Source organism: Cheilinus undulatus, linkage group 14, assembly GCF_018320785.1.
Source record: "Cheilinus undulatus linkage group 14, ASM1832078v1, whole genome shotgun sequence".
NCBI lineage: Eukaryota > Metazoa > Chordata > Actinopteri > Labriformes > Labridae > Cheilinus > Cheilinus undulatus.
In genome coordinates this window covers 30489063-30506789 of record NC_054878.1, presented here as the reverse complement: position 1 = coordinate 30506789, position 17727 = coordinate 30489063, and positions in this window count along the sequence as shown.

Here is a 17727-nt window from a genome sequence, read left to right as displayed (position 1 = left end):
CTGCTTTGGTAAGAAAGGAGGTAAAGTACCACCTATAACAAACAAAAAGAGAGAAGCAGAAGAGAGCAGAAAGGGAGGAAGAGACAGAGACGGGGAGTGGTGACAGTGATAGAGAGCGAGCAGCCTCCTGGGACAGCAGTAGAGGCGAGTCCATCGATCCAGGGCAGTGAGCTGGATCACATTTCACCTCCTCAGCAGTAACGCCGGCGCTTTGCCATGGAACTGAGCCCTATATCCCGTCTGGACAGGGTCACCTCCACTCTATATGGGTCCGTCTTTGTGGGTGTGTGGAAGACAGACACAGGAGAAGAATTCAGAAAAGATGCGAAATTGCCTTATTTAAATGCAGAAATGACTGTACCACTTGTCCAAAGGTTTTGACAGAAATTAGATAAAGAGACTTGGGTAATACTCAGCTATTTTCCTGCACTGCATGGCATTCAAACACTTTTCACTCGTACCCTATGTCACATGCCATCCACATGAGGAGGAACTGATAGGTTGAATGAATCGCATCCGTCCGTAAGTGGAGGGCAGACTTAGGGACTCAAAGCAATCCACTGTCATCCGAGATGACTGAGCCATGTGACAGACGACCGAGCATGTGGCATCTTCCTGACCTCCTGACCCGGAAACCTTTCCCCCGATCTGCCCCTGCTGTGGCTAACGGATGGCCCAGAACCTCGGTGACCAGTGTTCACTGGGGCTCTTTTGTGTGAGTGGTCAATCACATCAGAAGAGGTCACCGAGGGGGCAGATCAGAAACAGGCGATCTTTGACCTTCTGCTGCAGGCTGTTGATTGTGGTATTTGGGTAGAGAGTGAAGGAGCAATAATAAGACTGAAAGTCAGGGACAGATGACGGATAAGATTGATAAAACAGTTAGTAATGAGTTTGAAAACAGACCACACAGACAAGGTAAAGACTGCTATCTATCAAACTGATCACTTCCATGGACTTTTTCTGAACTTCTTTGAGGTTACATTTAGGGATGTACTGATGTGTTGGTTGAATATTGATATCAGTCATTATTGGCCATCGATGTCAGTAGCTGTTATGCTGATTCAGATAAAAGCCATTATTTCATATTTCATGATCAAATACTAAAGAAAGCTGAGAGTCTTAAGACCACCTTAAGACTGATGTTGGATGAAAAGGCCTGGCTTGCAGTCTCCATCCCAGTTCATCCCAAAGATGCTTGATAAAGTTGAGGTCAGGGCTCTATATGGGATCAAACGCACTTTGACCGCTCACAACCATAAACACAATTTTAACTTAATTCCAGCCAGGATTTCATCCTGAGTCTTTCCCATGTTTTATGATTTTTTGCTGAACCTGTAACAAATGCCAGAGCAGCCTGTTGTGGCGAAACAGCAAGACGGTATCGACAGACATCCGTGTTTGTCTCTTTTTTTTTTTCTGAAGTCACGTGATCACCGAGGTCATAGGCAGGTCAGCAGGTGTGTGGTCTCCAGTGATCTGACAGTATGGCTGGGTCATCTAGTGTGTACGTTTAGAGGATCAAAGATGAAAATTCTTTTAATTGTCCTGAAGTCTGTGGTCTCATACGGATTTAAAATCGTTTAAGATTTAAAAATCATGTAGTGTGTGGCCGGCCTTATGAAATGATTTTTGTGAAATGATTTTATGCTCAGACATGAGTTCAATCTGACATCACAGGTTTGTTTTAGGAGGAGAGTTGGGGGTTGTAACATCTGAATACGTATTTAAATGTGTTATCTATACTACTCCCGTATTACCGCTGCTGGAAAAGGCAAGAAAAATACAGGTTTGATATTTAGGCCATATCGCCCAGGCTTACCTTATGACATAAGAGGCTGCACAGTGGCACAGGCCACAGTCCAGGTTGTACCCTGCCTCTTGTCCAATGACAGCTGGGATTGCCTCCAGTCCTCCACGACCTCAAGTGGGATAAACAGTATAGATTATGGATGGATGGATGGATGGTCAGGAGGAGGGGAAAAATCACAATCCTTTAAAATCCTGCAACTCCCTTCTGCTGAATAAGTAGCTGAGGTGGAGTCCTGTTTCGACATTTTCTCTATATCAGTCTCTTGACTTTTTCCCTCACTTTAGTCCAGTCTTTTCATTTTGCTGATCTCACCCTCACACCGGCCTTAACCACTGACATATCATGTCAAACAACCATCTCTGATGAAAATGCTTCCTCTGAACTTCCTAACATGCATCCATAGAAAAACTTTGGCGTAGAAAACATTGACGTGGACCCTTTGAGCCAGTGCGCCTAAAATTGTTCATTTGATTTTGTGGGAATCACAGGCACAGGCATTTAAAATAACCACGAGGGAAAGTCCAGTGTTCTCACTGATGATCTCATTGGTTAATGGTTATCATACCAAAACATGAGAATGAATTCTTAATGATTTAAAAAGTTCCTGCAGTTAAGACCAAACTGAACAAACCATTATCTGACCAGATTTTAAACTCTTTAATGAGCTGAAATAAAGGTTATCCTACTGCTTTACTCCAGTTACATGCTTTAGTGAAGTTAAGACTTTGTTACATTTAAGTCTCAGTTTGGTCAAGCAACTCCCAGATCTCCGTTCCAGGCTGGATGTCTGATTATTCATCAACCACATGTTTATTTAGGCTCCCTGCCATTTCAACCTGAGCAGTAAGTGTCAAATGTTTTCTTCTTGGTTCTGCTGAAAGGTGGATTTTTGACTCTCAGTGTGATCTGAAAAATATGAAATGATTTCCAGTGTTATTTCTGTATTCAGTGAGATTCAAGACTTTTAATAAATGTTATAAAGATATTTACTTATTTTCACTGTTACGCTATACTGAGTATAAAAGCTACCAGTGAAAGCCTGTGGGGGTGATAACTTTAATGATATTCATATAATCCTGTTGTCACTTTTTCCCAGCAGTGTACCAAACACAGCTTAACATTATCTGGCCCTCTGGCCCTGCCTTTTTAATAGAAATAGCACTAATATAAATGTCATTATTCTTGATTGTTGTGCTTTGATCCTGGTGCTTGGTTGGTGATTCTTATCAGATAATCTTCTTAATGTTACAGCATCAATGTTTCAAAAGCACATGTTTGTGTGTCTTTGTTAAAAGAAAATATTTTAAAACTGTCCATGTTTATGGTCCACAGATCCATCATAGGGTTAGGGTTAAGGTTAGGGTTAGGGTAAGGTCATGTGTAGGTCTTGGCTCGCCAGCCTTGATGCTAACATTAGCAAGTTAGCTCTAAGCGTTGGTAACGTATGGTTGCGTCTGGCACACCAATGTGCCAGGAAGACATGCAGCTCATTTTGTTTTCGGTTAAAGCCACGCATAGACTGTGGGAACTGGTCACTGGCTAACCCAGCAAATCATTTCAGTCAGATTGTGTCGTTTGTAGCGCAGCAGACAAGGGGATACAGCAGCAACCCACAACATGGATGGGGATGCTGTTTGTGCGATAGTGATACAACTTCAATTTCAGTATGTGAGATTTCTTCGAAGGAAACTCCATAGATTTTTGTCACAGTCCATGCTGACTTCACTCATGCAGTAATCAGGTCTTGCACGACCATTGGACTGTAAAGTCTGAGCACATAAATCGTGCGCGATGGTAATGCATTGTAAGCAATTCAGTAGCACAGTATGACCTGACAATCCAACACGACTGCTCGAGAGTCAGCTTGAAGTCGCACATTATATGGGACACCCACCCCACACACACAGCCGTAAGAGGAAGCCTACCCTGTAAGTTAAGTGTAGAAAAGATGAAGTGGGGCTTGAAATGTTTAAAAGTGGCAAATTAAGCTTAAAGTCAACCCCTGATAAAGTCCTAATAATAATGCCAGATTATCTCCAAACATGTCCTGCATTATAAGTATAAAATTGGATGGGTTAACCCTTTAAAAACAGCTACTTCACAAATGAATTCCATAAAAGCTAAGGTAACTTTAGAGTCAGGGATTTTTCCCTATCAAAATAGTTAAGGACTAACATGAATGCTGCAGTTGGCTGAGAAATATTCATGGCCTTCAGAGTAAAATGACTATTTCATACCTTTGGGACTCTTTTTTGAAGACACAGCGTTCAGGGAGGTTTACACTGCACTGATTGTATGACAAGTTAAACAAACTGAGCTGAAATGAAAAATGACTGACAACAAAGAGGAAAACAACTCTTCTTTACTTTCTAACTTTAGTTAGCTAAAGCTCAGACTGCCAACTAAAAATGCCAGTATTTGAGATTAACTGCATACAGGAGATTGTTGTTCATAAAAATCTTTATCAGATTAAAGAAAAATCTTAAATTCCTGTTCATATCTTTCCAGAAAAAGCCTGAGGGCAGACTAAAGACCCTTTCCTGGACCAGGTCCAAAACCTTTTCAGCACCAGCCGGGTTTATACCCCACCTGACAAACATGACCACCCAGCAGGCCAGTGACATTTACAGTGAGCCGTTTCAGCCCATTAGCCGGCATCAGATCCTCACGCTGCGGCACCTCGTGAGCGACATGACCAGCGGGTCCTGGATTTGACTGGACCCCAACACCGCCAACCATCAGCACCTCCTCAGCGTCTGTTGGAACAATAAAGCTTGGTACTGTAACGGGGAGAGGAAATATGGCTCCCCATGGATTCTCTGCTGCTACTTTTTCTCATAAATTCACACTCTGAATCAAGGCTGGTGAGATGATGAAGGTAGACCATGTCTAACAGCTCACATCCTCTGACCAAAGGGTGGCGCTATGTGGAGAGGTGGGCTGTCATAATAGCAGATGTTTTCCTTTGATAGGATGCGACTGAAAATCAGACATACTGTTTAAAGAACATTACACCAAAAACAGAAGTCTTAGACTGCCAACGTTTGGTAATATCTTGTTTTTTATTACCAAATACCCCCAGGAGAACTCCTAGACACTGTTTAAATTGCACAAATAAGTTGTAAGTGATTCTGTACCTTGCAGTTTTTTGTCAAAAAAAAAAAAAAAAGGTAATGATACTTGATACAAGCAGTTCCTTTTACAAACATTAAATCAAAATAGGGAATATAATAATATAAAAATATATAATAATAAAAAATCAATTCCAAATTCAATCATGACTCCCAGAATTGGAATCAAATTGTGAAACACTTAAAATTTACATCTTCAGTGGTTAATATTATGAATGAAAAAAAATCCTAGAAAATGTTCAAAAAAGATTTTACAAATCCTCTTCTAAACTGTAAGATTATATTCTCTCTTGGAAAAAATGTAGATGAGATAACTTCCTGCACTCTCCTGCCTGAACTTCTGAACTTCACCCGATCCAAGTTCGAAGTAAAATACCACAAAAGATCTGCCACACAGAATCCCAAAAACTCACAGTCCTCCTGTCCCAGGTCAGCCTCAGAGACCTCCAGGGACAAATCCACAACACTGCTAAACAAACATCTCCCTGGTCTCAGGTCAGAAATTAAACACAAGGGGAAAAGAGCCGCTACAGTTTGATTTCAGCCTGTGACGGACGCTTTTTCCCTCCTGGAAGTTTATTTTAGTTCGTTGCTGTACGACTCACATGCAATCAAAACATCAATGTGCATAGCTGCACATGCACACTTTCAAACATAAACACATGCATTAGTGACGGACAAGGAAATTCCTCTGACCCTTATTCACAAATGTCTTCTACAGTCTGTGAAATTGTGTTTATTTGTTCCTTTTTTCCTCTAAGATCTGACAAAAGATTCTCTGTACTTGGTTTGCGCCCATACCAGAATTTTAACCTTTGATACAATACTGGTAAAAATCAAACAATGCCGATAACAACAGCAGAAGTCCTAGACTCATAATATTAGGAAAGGTATCATTTTTAATTGCACACTGTCTACATAATACACAAATACATACGGACTGATTAACTGTTTTTATATTTGTAAGCTTAAAATATCTTAACATCTGGTTGCGAATGCTACTCCGTCTGTTCACTTTCTTTGACTATGGTGAGTATTCCTTCAACGACAGCCCAAACTAGTCCAGGATCAGGGAGGCTCAGACGTGATCAGGAGCAGTAAAATAATCCGATTGCCATCACACACTTGGACAAATAGTCAGTTACAAAAAGCCTTATACAAGTTGAATTTGCTTTGCTTGACAACTCAACTCATACATTCTCATACACACCCACTGTCTCTCTCTGCTCACACACAATCACATACACACATGCACAGTGCCCAGAACACTGGAGTCTGGTCCATTCATATAGCTGTGCTGCCATCACCATATTAGATGCGTTGTCTGTCATTACGCAGATGTGTTTTCTTCCTGTAGATCCCAGCTGGCAAGCCCCTCTCTCAGGCCGGCTGCAATGTTTTCCCCTGTGTGATCGTCCGGGAAGTAGGATGCTTGAAGATAGCGTGCTTTGAGATTTAAGTCTTCGTCAGTGTCACGCACCATAAAACTCTGGTATGACTCCACTGTACGACTTGACCACAGATCAGTTGTTGTTGCAAAAAATTCCACTGTTTTCATCGGCTGCAACTCTCTGTCTGCATTTTTTATATAGCTCAGGTATGGCAACCTGGCTAAAACTGGCATTCTGTACCGCTTATCCATTGTGCTTATCAAAGCCATAAACCCAGGCTTGGTCACTATACTAATGGGCATCATGTCTTTAGTTTTGAACTCCGTTATTGCCAGAGTTATTTCCGCGTGCCATTTTGAGTTATGTTTATAAGGAGTAATACTTTCAAAGAGTTCGGCCAGTGATTCCTGTCGGCTGGTACGTTGTTTCCTAGAAGTTGAGGCACTGGTCGCTGGCGTTTTAGCCATGCAACTATCACATATGGCTTTGTGGGGTTTTAAGTGTTGATAAAGGTTCGTAGTGTTACCTCGTGAGGTAGCAACAGTAGCAAGGCAGGTTCTGCACAATACCTGACATTACGCAACATCTTTTTTATAGCCAAAATAATTGGCTGACGTGCTGTTCTTCTTTGGTACTAAACTTTTTACAGTGTCAGCTTCTGTCGAGCCTGAGGCTATTGTGGAACAGGTTAAAGCATAGCTTTGACTTCTTTCCCTGCCTGCTCTACTCCGCTTGCAAGTCACGTGACCAGTTAGCGTGACCAGTCAAATCGCAGCCTTTGCGGCTAGAAAATCTCGTTTTATCATGTTGCGATACTATCACAAATGCAGTTAATAGTTCAACTCTATTCAGGACCAAAACCTCACACCATCAGAACAGTTTCTTACCCTCTGCTGTCAGTCTGATGAGCAGTACTCCAGCCCTACCCCAACAAATACTCACTTAATCCCAGAACCAGCAAAATGATACATGTTAACACTGCCTTTATGTGTTACATTGATACATGCAGTTCTCTTTTTTTTGCAGCATTGAATATACTTTTTGTTTATATCATATTTCATATTTTTATTTTGCTACTACGCTTTTCTAAAATGATCTACTCATGTTTCTAGCTTCTTAATATTCTATTAATCTCTTAATATTTGTCTTCTTCTTCTTCTGTAAAATTCCTTTTACGTGAAAATTTACCTGGCAATAAAACTTTATTCTGATTTTAAACTTCATTAGGCGATCTTTTGACTTGACAATAAGCAGATTGTTTGATAAGTTTAACTGCCCTTTTACTCACTAGTATTTAGTCAAATTAATTGCTTTTTAAGATAAGAGAAGCAAAGTCAGTTTTGAACTGTGTCATTGCCATGCTGCATTCTTCTTCTTCTTCTGTTATTTAATGGCGGTTAGCAAATAGTATCAGATGGACCACAGCTACCATCTGGTCAGAGTACAAAAATCACAACCAGTTACCAGTTAGAAATGGAAAACACAGAGTTTTCAGAATGCTAAAAGTCACATTAGGTTTCTTTTTTAATTAATTATTGGACACTCAGATATTTCAAAATATGCTCCATCCACATTATTACCCCAGTATATATCCACACAATGCTGGTGTTGGGCCAAAACTATAACAGGGAATGAAACAGCGCTGGATATTTCAGTTTATTTAACACTGAATGGGGATACTCTAACCTTGTATAGCAGATAGATACGCCCGTTTCTGTGCTTCTCACTGGCGAATCCATCTTGCAAAGCTCTGGTGCACCGTTTGGGCCTGGTTTGAAAGTGACAGGACCAATCAGCGACAAGGGGCAGTACTTTCTGGGAAAGTCATGACGGAGTCATGACGTTTGCAAGCAGCAACAAGAAGCCAGCGCAATTATGGCGAAAGACATTAGTGTGGATGCTGCTAAAGCGCCAGTTTTATCATGACTTGACAAAATTTCTTCATTAAAGGAAGAACAAAGAACAGCAGTGAGTTGTTTTCCTTTCAAAAACAACAAAAGTAGTGTACTGACATATCTACAGTCGCCATGGTTCACGTTATGCAGTTCCCTATGGAGTTTAGTCCTCGGTAGGGGCGCATCTCGATAGCGGCTACGTCACGTGTTTTGTTGCTCTGATTGGCCCATAAACATGTGACAGACAGAACGTTCATCCAATCACGCAGTTTTTTTCAAAGGCTCTGCCTTTTCCCAAACGCTGTGTATGGGTGGTTTTCCATGCCAGGTTAGTGATACTCAGCACCTTTTGACACTTTTAATAGCTTTAAAATTGGTTAAAACCCACTGACTGATGCAAAGGGTTACCATTAGAACTGATTTATTAAAAAAAAAAAAAAAAAAAAAACAATAATAATAAAATCAAGAAAAATGAAGATACAAGGTTTTGGCCCAACACCAGCAATATGGTTCATTTGATTAAACTATCTTAAAATTCAGACTCATATTTAAAAAACATGGAATCGAATGGTATTAGATTATCAAATGTTGATAGGCTTGTTCTGTGTATGATTTTTCAACCAAAAGCTTCTAAATTTCCAGGGAATCCCTAAGTTGTGCTAATGGCCCTCCACCACATCATAACCACTGAAACAAAGAATGGAAAATGATATGGTCATATCTCATCCTTAGCTTAACCTGGGTTAAAAAAGAAGAACCACGATCCCTCATTTTGTCCAACCTATGACCTGGGGGCCAAATGAGTCCTGAATTTTGGCCTGAAGCAAATTCTAGAAATAAAATGAAATATGGCTGCTACCATGCTAATTGTGTAAACAAACATTTTGACAAGAAGACTTCATTGATGTTTTTTGGAGAATCAATTGAGACAGCAGCGTAAATGATTACATATTGGCAACTAAAAGAATAATAATATCCTGATTCATAACACCCTGATGGATTACAGTAGCAAATAGCAGTACCTGATGCATTCCAGAGGTGGAGCCAGTGAAATCCAGGGCGAACCAGGACCCCCTGAAATCTGACTGGTCCTCCCAAAATCCTAAAGATGATAGGCTATTTGTATTGTCATCTTTTAACAAGCCATTTAAGCATACTCAATCACTAAGCATATCATGGCCAACATGAATTAATAACCTCAAAGTGAAGTATTTGAGAGAAGCCCCACCAGCCTTATATATTTCTCTTTGTGGGCCTCAGTGAAAAAAGCTTGGACACCTCTACTTTAGTGTATATCTATAATATGAGTGTGTGATTAAAGGGCAAGTAAAACATTTTCATTTCACAACAGGGGGGCCCATTTTGGAATAAGTATAGAAAGCACTGCCTCACAGTAAGTGTCACATGTTTGATGGCACATGTTTTTTTGGTATTTGCACACAAGTAAAAGTCGACTCTCCATCTCTCTTTCCGACCATCTGGCCGGTCAAATGGATCACAGTCCCAAAGGTCAAGGCAGTGACGGTGTATTGTGACCCTGTCAGTATCACTGCTGCACTTATCTGTAATGGAAGACACTTTGTGAGGCTGATAGTCAGGTGGGGGGGTTTGTGAAGCTGGGTGTGTGTACATGTTTGTCTTCACATTCAGGAGCTGTGACTGTGTTAAAATGTCAGATATGTGAGGATCGCAGCTAGGATTGCGCCCTTGAAATACTCTTGTGCCAGAGCCAACTGTGCAGCGGTGCGAGCGCTTGAATCAAGACTCGGTAAGTGTGTCGCCAGGACTCTGGGAACTATTACACCCAGAGTCCTTGACACACTGACGAAGTTAACACAATATACGCAGGAGTAGCGGAGCCTATAAAAAGCCTTGTAGGAATGAGAGCGGGGCAGTCCTCCCTGTAGCTCGCTGTGATAGCTGGAGCCAGATAATAATGAAACACTGGTGTCAGACAGGAGACAAGGGGAAAGAATCAGGCGGCCTGTGGAAAAGAGAGCTAATAATAGCAGCTGAAACTGTGTTATTCCCACCACTGGCTGAGGAACCATCATCACACTTGTGCACACAAAAGCTCACACGCACACACTGGCTTGGCATGTAGTTTGAACAGTAACCTGATCGAGCCACCGCAGAAACCAAAAGCAATCAGAAATCAAAGCAAATCCAGCATGCGTACAGTACGTGCATGAGCGGGCATGTGCCGCACAAATGTAAGCGCTTGCAGACATGTGTGTCTGGAGTAGGGTGAGTGAGCCGAAGTTAAATGGAAGCAGAGTTTGGTGGAAACCACTTTTCCCTCCATAAAAAGTGCGGAGCACATGCCTCTGATGTGCCCTACCAGAGAGGAAAGGGAGGAAAGAGGGTCTTTCATTCAGCATAAGCAGATCTGTCTCTTCTCCTTCAGCCCCTCATTCCTCCCCTCCCCACCCACTACCTCCTTCGTCTTTGCTCCTCGAGAGCATCTGAAGCCCATTCTCTACCTCTCCTCCCCTCTCCATCACTCGCAAATATAACAGCACAACTCTCGAAAGGCATTTTGGTCTAAATTGTACCCAGCCGTTAAGGAGGCGAAAGGGCGAAAGAGGTAAGGAGGTAAGGAGGAGGAGAGGAGAGGAGTCAAAGGAGGAGGGAAGAAAGGGTGAAATGAAAGATGTTTGTTCAGTACCACAGCCTGACACGTCTCTCTTATCTCTTGCCCAGACCAAACCATATGCCCCGAGGCCACAAGAAGGGAGGGAAGGGAGAAAGATGAGGTGTAAGTGTGTTGGTGGGGAAGAAGGGGAGGAAGGGGTCGATTAAAATATGGCTGTAGAAGTTCATCAAAGAGGCACATGCCATGCGTACAGTAGGTAGAAGTTATTCAAGGTCAGCCAGACGAGCAGACAGAGAGAATTTAAAAAAGAGCAGTCACTGACTTGAAACAAGGAGGGAGCTTCTGCCTCGTCTCCCCCTACAGCTTCCCCGTCGCCTGTTGACCACACACGCCGCCTGGCAGAGCACGGACACCAACGCCACACGACACAGAGCTGCCGTCAAAGGCCTCAGACACTCCAGCAGCAGGAGCCATCAGGCACAGCTGTAAGTAAAAAGAAGGGGGCAGAAAATTTAACTGTTTTGATTACACACTGCCATTCAAAAAGAAGGAAGTGGACACAAAGCTAACAAAAACTGTGAAAGTCAAACAACATTTTGACTACAGTTGAAAGATGAACTCAATCCATAATACATTAAAATATCATTCAATATGATACAATGAGAAACAAATCACAGTACTAGCTTCACAACACCTTTGCTTCACATACATAGACTCAACTTACAATATGATCTGAATGATGATAGAGTTCACGACAGTCTTAACTTTATAGACTCAACTGACAATATGATATGATATAATACCAATAATGACAATGGATTCATGATACTGTTTTTACAGTAGCATGGACTTACAGTACTAAACAAAACAATACCACAGAATAAGATATAATTCAATACAATATGATAAAAATGATAAAAATGGCTACCATTTTTTCACCTATATGGACCCAACTTAGGTTATGACATGATGATACTGGGTTAAGGAAAACATTTTTTTTTTACTTAGGCAGACTAAACTTACAAACCCTCACAGTACAATGCAATACAAGACAACACCATACAATACAAAATGATACAAAACAACACAACACCATATGATGATATGATATGATACAATATAATAATTACAACACGATAACGTATAATACGATATGGTACTATTCAGTGTAATGACATTAGTGGGTATTATTTTACCATCTATATGGACTCTATTTACGATACAATATGATACAATGATAGTGGGTTAGGGATACCTTTTTTTCTTACAAAGACTAAACTTACAATACTTTACAATATGATTCAATATAACAACACAAATCCATTCAATACAAAAAAATCTAAACAAAAAAAACAACACGATACAATATGATTTGATAAGATAATTTCCAATACAAGAAGACACAATACTATAATACAAATGACAGTAATGGATATTATTTTTTATATTATTTTTTACATTATTTTTTTTCCTCTATATGGACTCAACTAATGATATAAAACAGTATGATGATTCTGAGTTATGGATTTTTTTCTCACAGATACACCATACAATATGACACTATGCAATACCATACAATACCGTACAATTCAATACAACACTATAGGACACACAATATGAGACGATATCATAAAGTACAACACCATAGGGTGCGATAAACATAAATCAATACGACACTATATGATGTAATGCAATATGACACCGAACAATGCAACATGATAAAATACAACACCGTTCAGCGCATTACAACATCTTAGGGGGATCTTAGGGGGATCGCGAGGCTTTGTCTGCTCTGAGGCTTCTGAAATTAGATTTGCAAATATTGACTAAAGCTATGATAAATCAGTTATTCAGTAATTTATACAAAGGTCTTTAGATAAGAAAAGCATGCATATGCCTTTTTCAGGGTTTTATCACTGAAACAATTCAAATCTATGCTGATTTTTGGTAGCAGTGTGTCACTTTTTCTTCTCTCTTGGGTCCTGGGGGGCTCCACTTTTCTTAGCTATATATGGGAGGGGGGTAAAGAAAAATGGTTGGGTAACATTGCCATAGGGTATAACAATACAAGCCAACTACATAGGGTGTGCTACAGCACCATACCATACGATATGATACGATACCGGACACCCATACAAACTTTTCAGACATATGGACTTGACTAGCAGTAAGGTAAGATAAAGAAGACTGCTTTAAGATTACTTTTTTTTTTTTTTTTTTTTTTTTTTTTTTTATATACCTGCAAAGACTCAACTTGCAATACCCCACAGTAGACAATACTAGACAATTAGACACAATACAATTCATATAATGACTCTGAGTTAATGGTACAACTTTTTCGCACACAGACACTTGACTCATGATACAATATGACATGATAAAAATAATGGTTCTGGGTTCAAAGTAAAATTTCCAACAAGCATTCGATCAACTTACAATAGGATTACATATAAATGATGAATGATAATACTGGGTTCAGTTCATGGTACAATTTCTCTGGTCACACTTGACAAACGATATAAAAAAACACAATACTATATGATCCAATGAGATGATCTACAATATCACACCATATGATACAGTACAATACTGTAGAGCTTCAATGCTACAATTTCCATGATAATGGGTTCACAGTAACATTTTATCAAGTTTGATCTTTTCTTTCATCATTCTCTTCACAGTTAAAATGCAGAAAAGTTTTTTCCTTATTTTTTTAAATTAACATAAGTAAATACTTTAAAATGGGGTAAATTTCTACCTAAAAATTTAGTCTTATTTTATAAATGTGTCTCTTCAGCTACTAAGATCAAAGAAGAGAACTAAAAAGCAGACAGTGCCCCCTGCTGGTTGAAACAGTGTTGCATTACATACATGATTTGTCAAATCAATTTAAAATGTCCATATTTGTATCATTTTTGGTTGTATCATGAGCCTTTACATCCCTAAAGTGAACACAAATGGTGAAAGTCAAACAGCATTTTCACTGCTACTGTATCTTGAAAAAAAAAAATGTGTTTGGTTAGTTTTGTGTTACCTGAAAGCCTGCCAAGGCATCACCATACAGCAGGAGGTTTGATTTGTGAAGTTGAATTGTGAGTTTAAAGTACACAGTAGTATCCTGGATGTGTGACCGGGGCAATGTGTGTATGTTCGTGTAGTGTGACTGGTCCCACATGTTCAACTCCTGCTGAACCATGCGTCTGATTCCCCTGTTTATTGACTGGAAACTGATACCTTTAAGGGCTTCATTCATGCTACATTACGTGAGGTAAATTCAATAGCCCAGGCATCAGGGTTTTCAGTCTTTTACCTTGTTGCCCTGGGTGATTTTTACTTGTTAGATGTCTGCCTCTCTCTCTTTACCTTCTCAGACGTTCATTCTGTCTCCCGGCGCTCTGCTGCACACAATCATTTCTCAATAACACCTCCAGCTCAGTCTGCTATACTCGCCCAGAGGGGCTGCTGAAGTTGATTTTATTTTATTCAGTGTGAGTTTTACGTGCTTTTAATAGGCCCAGAAATTTATACGGGTGGGGATTTTATCTGCTAGTTCCTGATGTGTGACTGCACATTACTGGGGATCCATTAAACGTAAGCTCCTGGAAAGTGCACTGCTTCCAGGAATAGATCCAGGCGTGTGTGTTTGTGTTTCAGTCAGTGTGTGAGCAGCTATCTGCAGCTCATAGCGTGGATTTACGGCGTGCCTCCAAAGTATACTTCCGACCCATCTTACACACACACACACTTACACACAGGCCTGGGTGCGGAAGGTGCTCGCTTTATCACTGTGACATTTTCATTTAACACGCAGCCTAAGAGCTCTTACGTTCACATCCATGTTTCCTGTGCCCCATGCTGAGGCACAATACCAACCACTTAACATTTAGCAATGGCAGATCAGTCACAAATACTCGAACTTCCCAACACTTCCATGGGAAAGTTTGTTATTTATCGTTTTACACAGACAGCAGTTATGAAGGGACTGCGGCCCGAAAACAGGACACAAAGGAAGCATGGGGCTTTACTGCCAGTTTATGGTGCACATTTAGGAACAGTTGGGTCTGCTCTGAACTCCACTGTTGAGCTTTAGGGAACATTATTAGCAGAAATGACCAGAGTCATTCCCAACACAAGCAAAAGTTGGCTGGAAAAATCTAACATGATAGAAGGAATAATAAAGATAAAGACTGATAAATAACTATCTTTGGCTACAGTTGTACCTGTGACAGCACTTTACACTTTTCTTTTTCAGTACTACAGGTGCTTAAATGATATTAAATGGCAAGAAGTGGGGAGAAACAATAAATTTGGTGTCCTGTGTCTTATCAGAAAGAAGTTCAAAGTATTCAAGAAGTTTAAGCATTACCATTTGACAGTAATGAAACTAAGCATTCTACCCCTTTTAAGACAGATTTTTGGGCCCTACATTCTGGTGTTACAGTTAAAAGAGTGTCCATGTCCACTGGCGACATTCAGATGCCATGTGGTTGTGTTTCAACAGATATTGAAGATGGATGGTGTCCAGACTAATGCCTCTTGTTAAGATTTTCATTACTCAAATGATTATTTTTGGCAAAAACTGGGGGACTTTCTGCAACCAGGCCATTCAGTTGCCTGTTAACCTGGTCACTCTTTTAACAGTAACACCAGAATGTAGGGCACTCTGGCCATATTTCATGGATCTGGGTTTCATTTAACATGATTAAATCAGTATAAAACCTATAATTAACCTCAGGCATAAGGTCAGTCACCCACCTAAAAGTGGAGCTCATGAAAAGTACGATGGAGTCCTATTCCTCACAGTATCTCACCTCCGACTTAATGTAAACCAGATGTGACGGATGATGACTTTCCTCCTTTCTTTCATTTGCTACCGAAGGATACCGCTGCTGCTGCTGCTGCTGACCCGGGTCGTCATGGCTGCCCGGCGTCACTGTCGGCCTGCCGCCCGCTCCCCACCTCAGGGACGGCCTGCTCCAGCGTTTTTTACACGGTGATTAATCACTCACAGCGGCAAACGTGCTGTTCTCAACACGGCCAGTAACCTCCATTAAAGTCGGGGAGTCTCCGGCGGACACAGAGAGCACTTTGTGCCGGGGAAACACAGATCATTGTCCGCTGTGACGCCCGGGCTCTGCAGGGAGACATGAGGGTAGACCTTGTGCCCGGTGTTTAGACAACCTCGGCTAGGTTTCCGAAAACTGCATGTGTGCCTTATTTCCTACTTCATTTTGGGCTAGGATAACAGGATTACACAGGATTAAGACAGTAGCTCACTGTTTTTACACTTAATTTTTACGTTGATACGTTAAAGTCACTTTGAACAGTAGATAAAGTTTGTAAGTTAACCGTCGCCTCTTTCACCCTCATGGAAGGCCTGTTAATCTGTACGCAGGTAGGTGTCGTTTGTGAACGAGCCGATACAAAGAATCGAATCTTTTTACGTAAACGATAAGATCCGGAACCGTTTGCAAGCAGTTTTATATCATTATTTTTTTTTCCTTTGTTATTATTAGTATTACTACCATTGTTATATTTTGTTTTTGGACGCGTGTTGTTTGGTTAGTTGGGATGGTCTTTCCCCAGCACTGCCCAACCACAGGCACACCAGTCATGATGGAGTGACTTTGTTTTGTATCAGGTACAGCCCAGCAAGTGAGCAGATTTTATCTGACCCACAGTGTCTTTTCAGGAGACAGTGTATTTTGAAAAAATAATTACATGATCTTTTCACTGATTAAAACATTAAGCATAACTGAAGTCAAATAAAAGCGAGCCATTTGAGAGCCGAAAGAGCCGGCTCTTCTTGCTGAGCTGACCCAAATGACCCAGATCTCTAAAAGGTGCTTCATTTCCCATCACTATTGGAAAGGATGAAGATAATTTAAATTTGCTGCTGTTTAGATCAATAAATTGTCTCTATCACTCCCTACTGACAGTCTTGCATGGCTGCAAGCTGCTCTTAAAGGTAGGTCAACAAAGACCAGATTTAAAACAAAGTACTGACTGGCTTAAAGTTACCAGCGTTTGTCATTTTTTTTAACTGAAAACTGGTGAAAATGTACTCATGGGAAAATACTGAAATTCTCCATTAGTCAATCAGGTCTCCTCCCAGATGCAGTTGGACATGCCTGGAAGAACTACACAGGGAAGTGGCCTGGAGGCATCCTGATCAGATGCCCCAATCACCTCAACTTACTCTTTTCACTTTGAAAGATTGAAATTGTGGGATAAATAATATGGGCTGGTAGTTAAATTGTGTCTCATTGTAAAGACTACCAAGATAAGATTTATTTTCGTAAACTTTTCATTCATTAATTTCAGCTCATCTGTGGAACACTGTAGAGTTTAAACTTCTTTTGACACTATTTAATGGCATGATAATAGGTCCTTAATGTCTATTTGCCAAATGCCTGCTTGGCTTTCACAGGGAGTGTTTTGCAAACTCCGAGCAAGCTTTCATGTGTTTTGCACTATGAAGAAGCTTCTGTCTACCCACTCTGCCATAAACCCAGATCAGTGGAGGGCTGCAGTGATAGTTGTCCTTCTGGAACGTTGTCCCATCTCTGCGCAGGATCTCTGGTTCTCAGAGTGACCATCATGTTCTTGTTCATCTCTCTCATGAAGGTTCTTCTACCAAATTGCTAAGTACTGCCGGGCGACCAGCTCTTGGAAGAGTCCTGGTTGTGCCAGACTTCTTCCATCTGAGAATTATCAAGGCCACTGTGGTCTTGGGAACCTTCGGTGCAGCAGATTTTTTTGTAGCAACAATTCTGTCTCTGAGCTCTGCAGGCAGTTCCTTCCTTCTATAGAGAGGCGTGTGCCTTTCCAAATCATGCCCAGTCAATTTACCACAGGTGGACTTCAATCAAGGTGTAAAAACATCTCAGCAAAAGTTGAG